The following is a 6876-nucleotide window of genomic DNA, read 5'->3' as shown; positions in this document are numbered from 1 at the left end:
TAACGAGCAGCACAGAAAACGACTCAACAACAGAGCTTCTGATTGGACCAACCTGATGCTTTCATTTATTCAAGCTGTTTCAGAGGCCACCGGTAAGGGAGATTCCCAGGTTGGTATTGCCTTCTCTCTTCGGTTGACTTTGCTACCTTTTCCTACAGATGGTCTCCCTGTCATTCCTTGTTCCTGATCCATGAGACCACTGACTTCTTTTTAAGAGACAGGGATGGAGATCTATCCTGGCACCAAAGTTGTAGTGCGATTCTTCAGTCATTTTGACCTTTTGTGCATCTTATTGCAGGGATGTTAAAGATGTAGAAATGAGGTTTTCCTGGGTTCCCAAGTAAGAAATACAGTGCAATGAAAACAGCATAGCCCGTGGACTAACTTCCTGTGAACTCTGGTTCATTCTCTCATTACTTCACCTGTAGAAGGGACGTCATGATAGTATCACAGTGAAGAGTTGTTCTGATGATTCTCTCTCCCTCCTCCTGCCCCCCATATTCACACTGTGCCTAGAAAAATGATTCGTAACAAGCAGCTGACAGATACTAACTCTTATTGTTATGATGCAGTCAAGTTAGATTTCAGAACGTACGTGGTGCGGACACATTCACACCGGAAGTAAGAAAGAACAGGCCTGCTAACTTCCGGTTCAGCATCCGTATCCTCCAGTCTTCCCCATCTAAGGACCTCCTCCTCCCTCCAAATGCACGCACAAGACCCATTTACTCTGTGTTCTCTGGGCCCCACGGTCCTCTTCTCCCCCGGGCTCTTGTTTATCTCTGAGAGAAGGTGCAGGAGCCCGGCCAGGGGGCTGGCAGCAGAGGAGGGGAGACAGGCTGAGACCCTTGGGGCCTTCTTATCTCCGACTTTTTCTGCTTCTGGTACCCCCAGGTCACGTCCTCACTCACTCAGCCGCAAGCAAAACACTTTTCTTCATTTTCAGATGAGGTGAGATACATGGGAAAGATACATAGGTATTTGTGTGAAGAAAGAAGGAAATTAAAATCCAGTGGCTCAAGCTCCTTCTGATGGCTACCTTTTTTTTTTTTTTTTAACTCAGCGCACACACACCCTTCCAACTGGGAGCAACACCCCCACCCAGCTCTAGAACACTCACAACCATAACACTCACACTCACAACAGGTGACACATCTCTACACTTAGTCAATTTCTGACCTGTGGTCAGGCTCTTAATTCATAAATATTTGAATCTACCTGAGGACTTGGGTGACATTCTGGTTCCTGTTCTAGCAAGTTTAGTGAGGCTGTGGTAACAAGGACTGCTGGTGCCTTTTTTTTTTTGGCTGCACTGCATGGACTATGGGATTTTGGTTCCCTGATCAGGGAGTGAACCTGACCCCTTGCAGTGGAGTCCCAATCACTGAAGCTCCAGGGAGGACCCATTATCAAATGCCTTAATTAAGCTCCAGGGACCTTCTTTCCCCAATGACTCATCTAATTAGATTGCTTTTATATAATGATTCCAACATTTGAATACAAGCCTGTTTTGGTTGACTTGGTGATGTTGCCAAAATTGGACCTCTTTACAACAGTGCCAGATTACATCTTGGAGACAGAGTTTTGGTGAAGTATAAAGAAATAACTTTATTCCTTTGCCACGCTGGGTGGGGTGTCATAGGAGGAGAAGGTAGTGAGGAGTCTCACAGTGTTCAAGCAGCAGGGGGCTGGTCAGCTTGTGGACTGCTCTTCTGATTGGTTGGTGATGAGGTAATCTGGAGTCAGCATCATCAACCTCCTGGTTCCCGGGATCTGGGGTCTACACGCTTTTGGGCAGCCTACAGTTAATGTCTTCCACCAGGGAGTGCTCAGTATCTTCAAAACAGCTCACAGGATATGACTCAGAATACTATCTATAGTCCTTGAGGAAGAACTCAAGGTCCTTGCCTTTGTATGATGGCTCAGATATTATTATTTTGTCTTGTTTCACTATTTAATTTTTTTTCTTTTTTTGTATTTTCTCATTTCTTTGATTGAGGTTTTTCTACAGACGAAAGGCAGGTGGAGAATGTGGGTGGGGCGTCTATTCTGGGAAGACCTCATAGGATTCTGGTCGGTTACAGTAGGGGAAGAGAAAAGTCCTCCAGAATTTAACAATCAATGCGGTGGATTCTTCTCTCAGGGGGGCTAGAACTAGTCTCTAGCAGCTATAGGAGAGTAGGAGCTGCAGTTTTCTGTATGCCTAAGGAATAGAGAAAGTTGGTGAACACCAATAATGTCTTCCATACTGCCCCATCTGTTTCTTTCTTTCTTTTAAAACTTTGATTTTATTTTTGTTTCCCATGGCTTGGGGAATCTTAGCTCCCCAACCAGGGATCAAACCCGGGCCCATGGTAGTGAGAGCACAGTCTTAGCCCCTGGACCCCCAGGGAACTCCCTCCATCTTTTTCTTATTTTTCCTGTCATGGCCTTCCAGGGGAAGTATTTATTCTGGAGCCTCAGATCCCTGGGCAGAGCATGCTTACTAACAGTAGAGGGGGAGGGGCATCACAGGACACTAAAGGTTACAAAGTTGCCTTTCACCTCCCTCGCCTTCATACTTATTTAATTTATAAATCTGAGATTGAGCTGCCTTTCCTATTTTGTGGGTGTGCATGCTTAGCCGTGTCTGACTCTTTGTGATCCCCATGAACTGTAGCCGCCGGGCTCTTCTGTCCATGGGATTTTTCAGGCAAGAATACTGGAGTGGGTTGCCATTTCTTACTCTAGGGGGTCTTCCCAACCCAGGATTGACCCCATGTTTCTTATGTCTCCTGTACTGACAGGCAGATTCTTTACCACTGGCACCCCACTCCAGTACTCTTGCCTGGAAAATCCCATGGACAGAGGAGCCTGGTAGGCTGCAGTCCATGGGGTCGCTAAGAGTCAGACATGACTGAGCGACTTGCCTTTCACTTTTTACTTTCCTGCATTGGAGAAGGAAATGGCAACCCACTCCAGTGTTCTTGCCTGGGGAATCCCAGAGACGGGGGAGCCTGGTGGGCTGCCGTCCATGGGGTCACACAGAGTCGGACATGACTGAAATGACTTAGCAGCAGCAGCACCCCTCTGAGAAGAATAAATCTTTAAAAAAATAACTTACATCTTGTTACACTTTTCCAATATTTGAACTGAATTGTGTTTAAATGTTTATGCTCTTTGCATTCAGTTCATTATTTATTCAAAATTTTTGCTATAGGCTTTATCATGAATGTGCAAAACCATTCGCCCTGCATAGAAGTCCCTATGTTCCTCTGGCAATTCTTTGAGGGTTTTTAAGGCTCTCATGAGAAATGCTGGGCTGGAAGAAGCATAAGCTGGAATCAAGATTGCCGGGAGAAATATCAATAACCTCAGATATGCAGATGACACCACCCTTATGGCAGAAAGTGAAGAGGAACCAAAGAGCCTCATGATGAAAGTGAAAGAGGAGAGTGAAAAAGTTGGCTTAAAGCTCCACATTCAGAAAACTAGGATCATGGCATCTGGTCCCATCACTTCATGGGAAATAGATGGGGAAACAGTGGAAACAGTGTCAGACTTTATTTTTTGAGCTCCAAAATCACTGCAGATGGTGATTGCAGCCAGGAAATTAAAAGACGCTTACTCCTTGGAAGGAAAGTTGTGACCAACCTAGATAGCATATTCAAAAGCAGAGACATTACTTTGCCAACAAAGGTCCGTCTAGTCAAGGCTATGGTTTTTCCAGTGGTCATGTATGGATGTGAGAGTTGGACTGTGAAGAAAGCTGAGCGCCGAAGAATTGAGGCTTCTGAACTGTGGTGTTGGAGAAGACTCTTGAGAGTCCCTTGGACTGCAAGGAGATCCAACCAGTCCGTTCTAAAGGAAATCAGTCCTGGGTGTTCATTGAAAGGACTGATGCTGAAGCTGAAACTCCAGTACTTTGGCCACCTCATGGGAAGAGTTGACTCATTGAAAAAGACTCTGATGCTGAGAGGGATTGGGGGCAGGAGGAGAAGGGGGCAACAGAGGATGAGATGGCTGCATTGCATCACCGACTTGATGGACATGAGTTTGAGTGAACTCCAGGAGTTGGTGATGGACAGGGAGGCCTGGTGTGCTGCGATTCATGGGGTCACAAAGAGTCGGACCGACTGAGTGACTGAACTGAACTGAAGTCTCTGTCCAAAATTTGTGCAGCTCTTGATGCTGCTGTAGGATCTTTGTTCCCATAGGTATCCTGCAGGGAGCTGGCGTGAGGACCTCCACCTATGGCAAAGGTCATGAGGAAGGAGGCTCGACATACGCAAAGGCGGGATTGAGCCTCAGGAGTCCCCCTGGAAATTCTCGAGCATCTACCCCCAAAACCAGAGTCTGCCTACTTTACTACTTTGTGCTCTCACCTACACCTCTGACTTTATGGGGGGCTGTCCCCCACCACCTCTTTCGGAGAAGGAGTTAACTTAGAGCTCCAGTTAATAATAATTCCTGGGCGTGATAGAAGTGTTTCAACCTACAATCTCCTCTGAAGGTTCTCTAGCCTGCCTTACAGGCTTGTCTGGCTACATGTGATTGCTCACAGCCTCCCAACCGTGAGAGGCACGAGATACTTTAAACCTTCTAAAACAGGTTCTTTAGTTAGAAAACTATTAGTATAAGTACAGTGGGCTTATTAGAAATTGTATTGGTGAAGGGTTTTTCATTTGTTGAGCCAATGTTTACTGCTAAGTCTCCACATCCCCTGCCATTAATGAATATATAGAAGAAATATGTATTAACCTTTGATATTAATCACATTAGACCTTAGGCTAAGCAAATTCTTTCCTTAATTAAAACCCACTACACCCTCACCCTATAGGAATGTAACTTTATCTGGTAGCTTCAGAAGGTGGCGTCTGTTTCAAAAATAATCACCCCTGGAGAAATAAGTGTTCTGGTTGACTGACTGCTATCACAAGGAGAGGGTCATAAATTGTCAGCAGGCCCCCCTGGCCAGAAGATGATGTAACACCCCTAAGACCTCTGTATACATTTGTATGAAGCACCTGACTTTAATAAAAGTCAGGACTGCTGTCCCCACGTGACTTTTGTATAACACCTCAGTGTATAAAAACAGACTCTGGAAAATAAAGAATTGGGATCAATTCCTCGAAATACTGGTCTCCCATGTCTCTCTCTCTCTCAAACTCTGGCTGAGTCTCCATCTGGAGCGCAGAGCCCGCCAAGCTTACTAACTTTGCCTGGGCTTCTAAGATCCGACCGGGGAGGCCTCAGCGTCTCCTCTCCTTTGGGAGAACGGAAGGACGCCTGCGGCCTATGTAAGTGGTGCAAGCTTCTTGTCTTGAAGTTTTATTGGTTTCCCGCGTAAACCAAGCTACTCAGCCTCTTTTCTCCACTGAATTTTCCTACTGAGCTATCCTTATTCTATTACTCTTTATATCTCTAATTAATATTTAATTAAAGCCAGTGTATCCAGTGTACTCGCCGAAGCCGTCTCCCCTTCGAATACCCTGGATCAGCCGGGACTGGACCTTGGCAGTATCCATTTTACCATAGCATTCAGAGGGAAGTTGCTTCCAAAAGACATTCACCCCCACTCCAAACTCTTCAGAAATTATATTATGGAATCATAAAGCAAGAATGAATAATACATCTCCAGCTTTAGGGGAACATTCGTACCACCTAGCCTTGGCAAACAGTAGATATTTAGATAAGTCTGGGTTATCTATGTTCAGCACTTCTGATTTAATACCTGATAATTATAAATATTGGGCATCTTGAAGACTGAATAGTATAATGTATTTTTTCCACTGTTACTTGTATTGAGAAGTTATCCATTACATTATAGTGGATCCAAAGTTGTACCTTTGGTGAGCTTAATTTGAAAAGCACTGGAAAAGAACCATTCTTTGAAGAATTTTGGAAACTCGATATTGCAGAAATTGTTTTCTGATATTTGCAAGATCCTTTCTAGGTTCTTTCCCAAGTGATCCTAGGTCGTCCTTCTCAGTCTTTTCTATTAATGCTCTCTGGTGGCCTTATGAAGAAGTGTCTCTATATATGCTTGTAGTAAAAAGTGGATCCACAAAGCATGAAGTACAGTAGATCCTCTGATATAAAGAATTCCTTATGGTTTTCTTCAGTTGCCCTCTGTACCAGCTTGCTATAAGTTTAAGAAAGCCCATGGGGCCACTGCACCAACATGACTCTTCACTTCCCTCCTTCTGATTTAGCTTACGTGATCCACTGTTCATCTGCTTGTGAAAGTGAAGTCGCTCAATCCTGTCCGACTCTTTGTGACTCCATGGACTGTAGCCTACCAGGCTCCTCCATCCATGGGATTCTCCAGGCAAGAGTACTGGAGTGGGTTGCCATTTCCTTCTCCAGGGGATCTTCCAGGCCCAGGGATAGAACCTGGGTCTCCCACACTGTAGGCAGATGCTTTACCATCTGAGCCACCAGGGAAGTCCTCTGTCCAGTTGCTTGTACATGCTCCCAAAGCAATTCCTTTCAACACCAGAGGTTTTCTCTGCGGATCCAGGTGTCCCATGAACTGCTCCTGCGAATCACCCTCGAGCTGAGGTACAGGGGCGCGCTGCCCATTCTCCTTCAACTCTGGGGAACCTCCACGTTTTGCCTTTCTTTTCTGGAACATTATTTCCGCCATCTTCAACAGAGTTCCTTTGTGACCTGCCATCTTTCTTCTTCCTACACTTCACGTGCTTGGAAGTTCTAGTCCTTCAGGATTTACAGCTGGTTAGTGGAGGGCAATGGCACCCCACTCCAGCACTCTTGCCTGGAAAATCCCATGGATGGAGGAGCCTGGTAGGCTACAATCCATGGGGTTGCAAAGAGTCGGATACGACTGAGCGTCTTCACTTTGACTTTTCACTTTCATGCATTGGAGAAGGAAAT

The 6876-nt window shown here is 45.4% G+C and overlaps 1 pseudogene; it reads right to left on the bottom strand.

Annotated features, from left to right (window-relative positions):
* Positions 1-3177: 3177 nt before the first annotated feature.
* On the bottom strand, positions 3178-6628 carry LOC109576546 (tRNA wybutosine-synthesizing protein 5-like; annotated as a pseudogene).
* Positions 6629-6876: the final 248 nt, after the last annotated feature.

The sequence above is a fragment of the Bos indicus genome, chromosome 23, assembly GCF_029378745.1.
Source record: "Bos indicus isolate NIAB-ARS_2022 breed Sahiwal x Tharparkar chromosome 23, NIAB-ARS_B.indTharparkar_mat_pri_1.0, whole genome shotgun sequence".
NCBI lineage: Eukaryota > Metazoa > Chordata > Mammalia > Artiodactyla > Bovidae > Bos > Bos indicus.
This window is presented reverse-complemented; position numbering and strand designations above follow the sequence as displayed.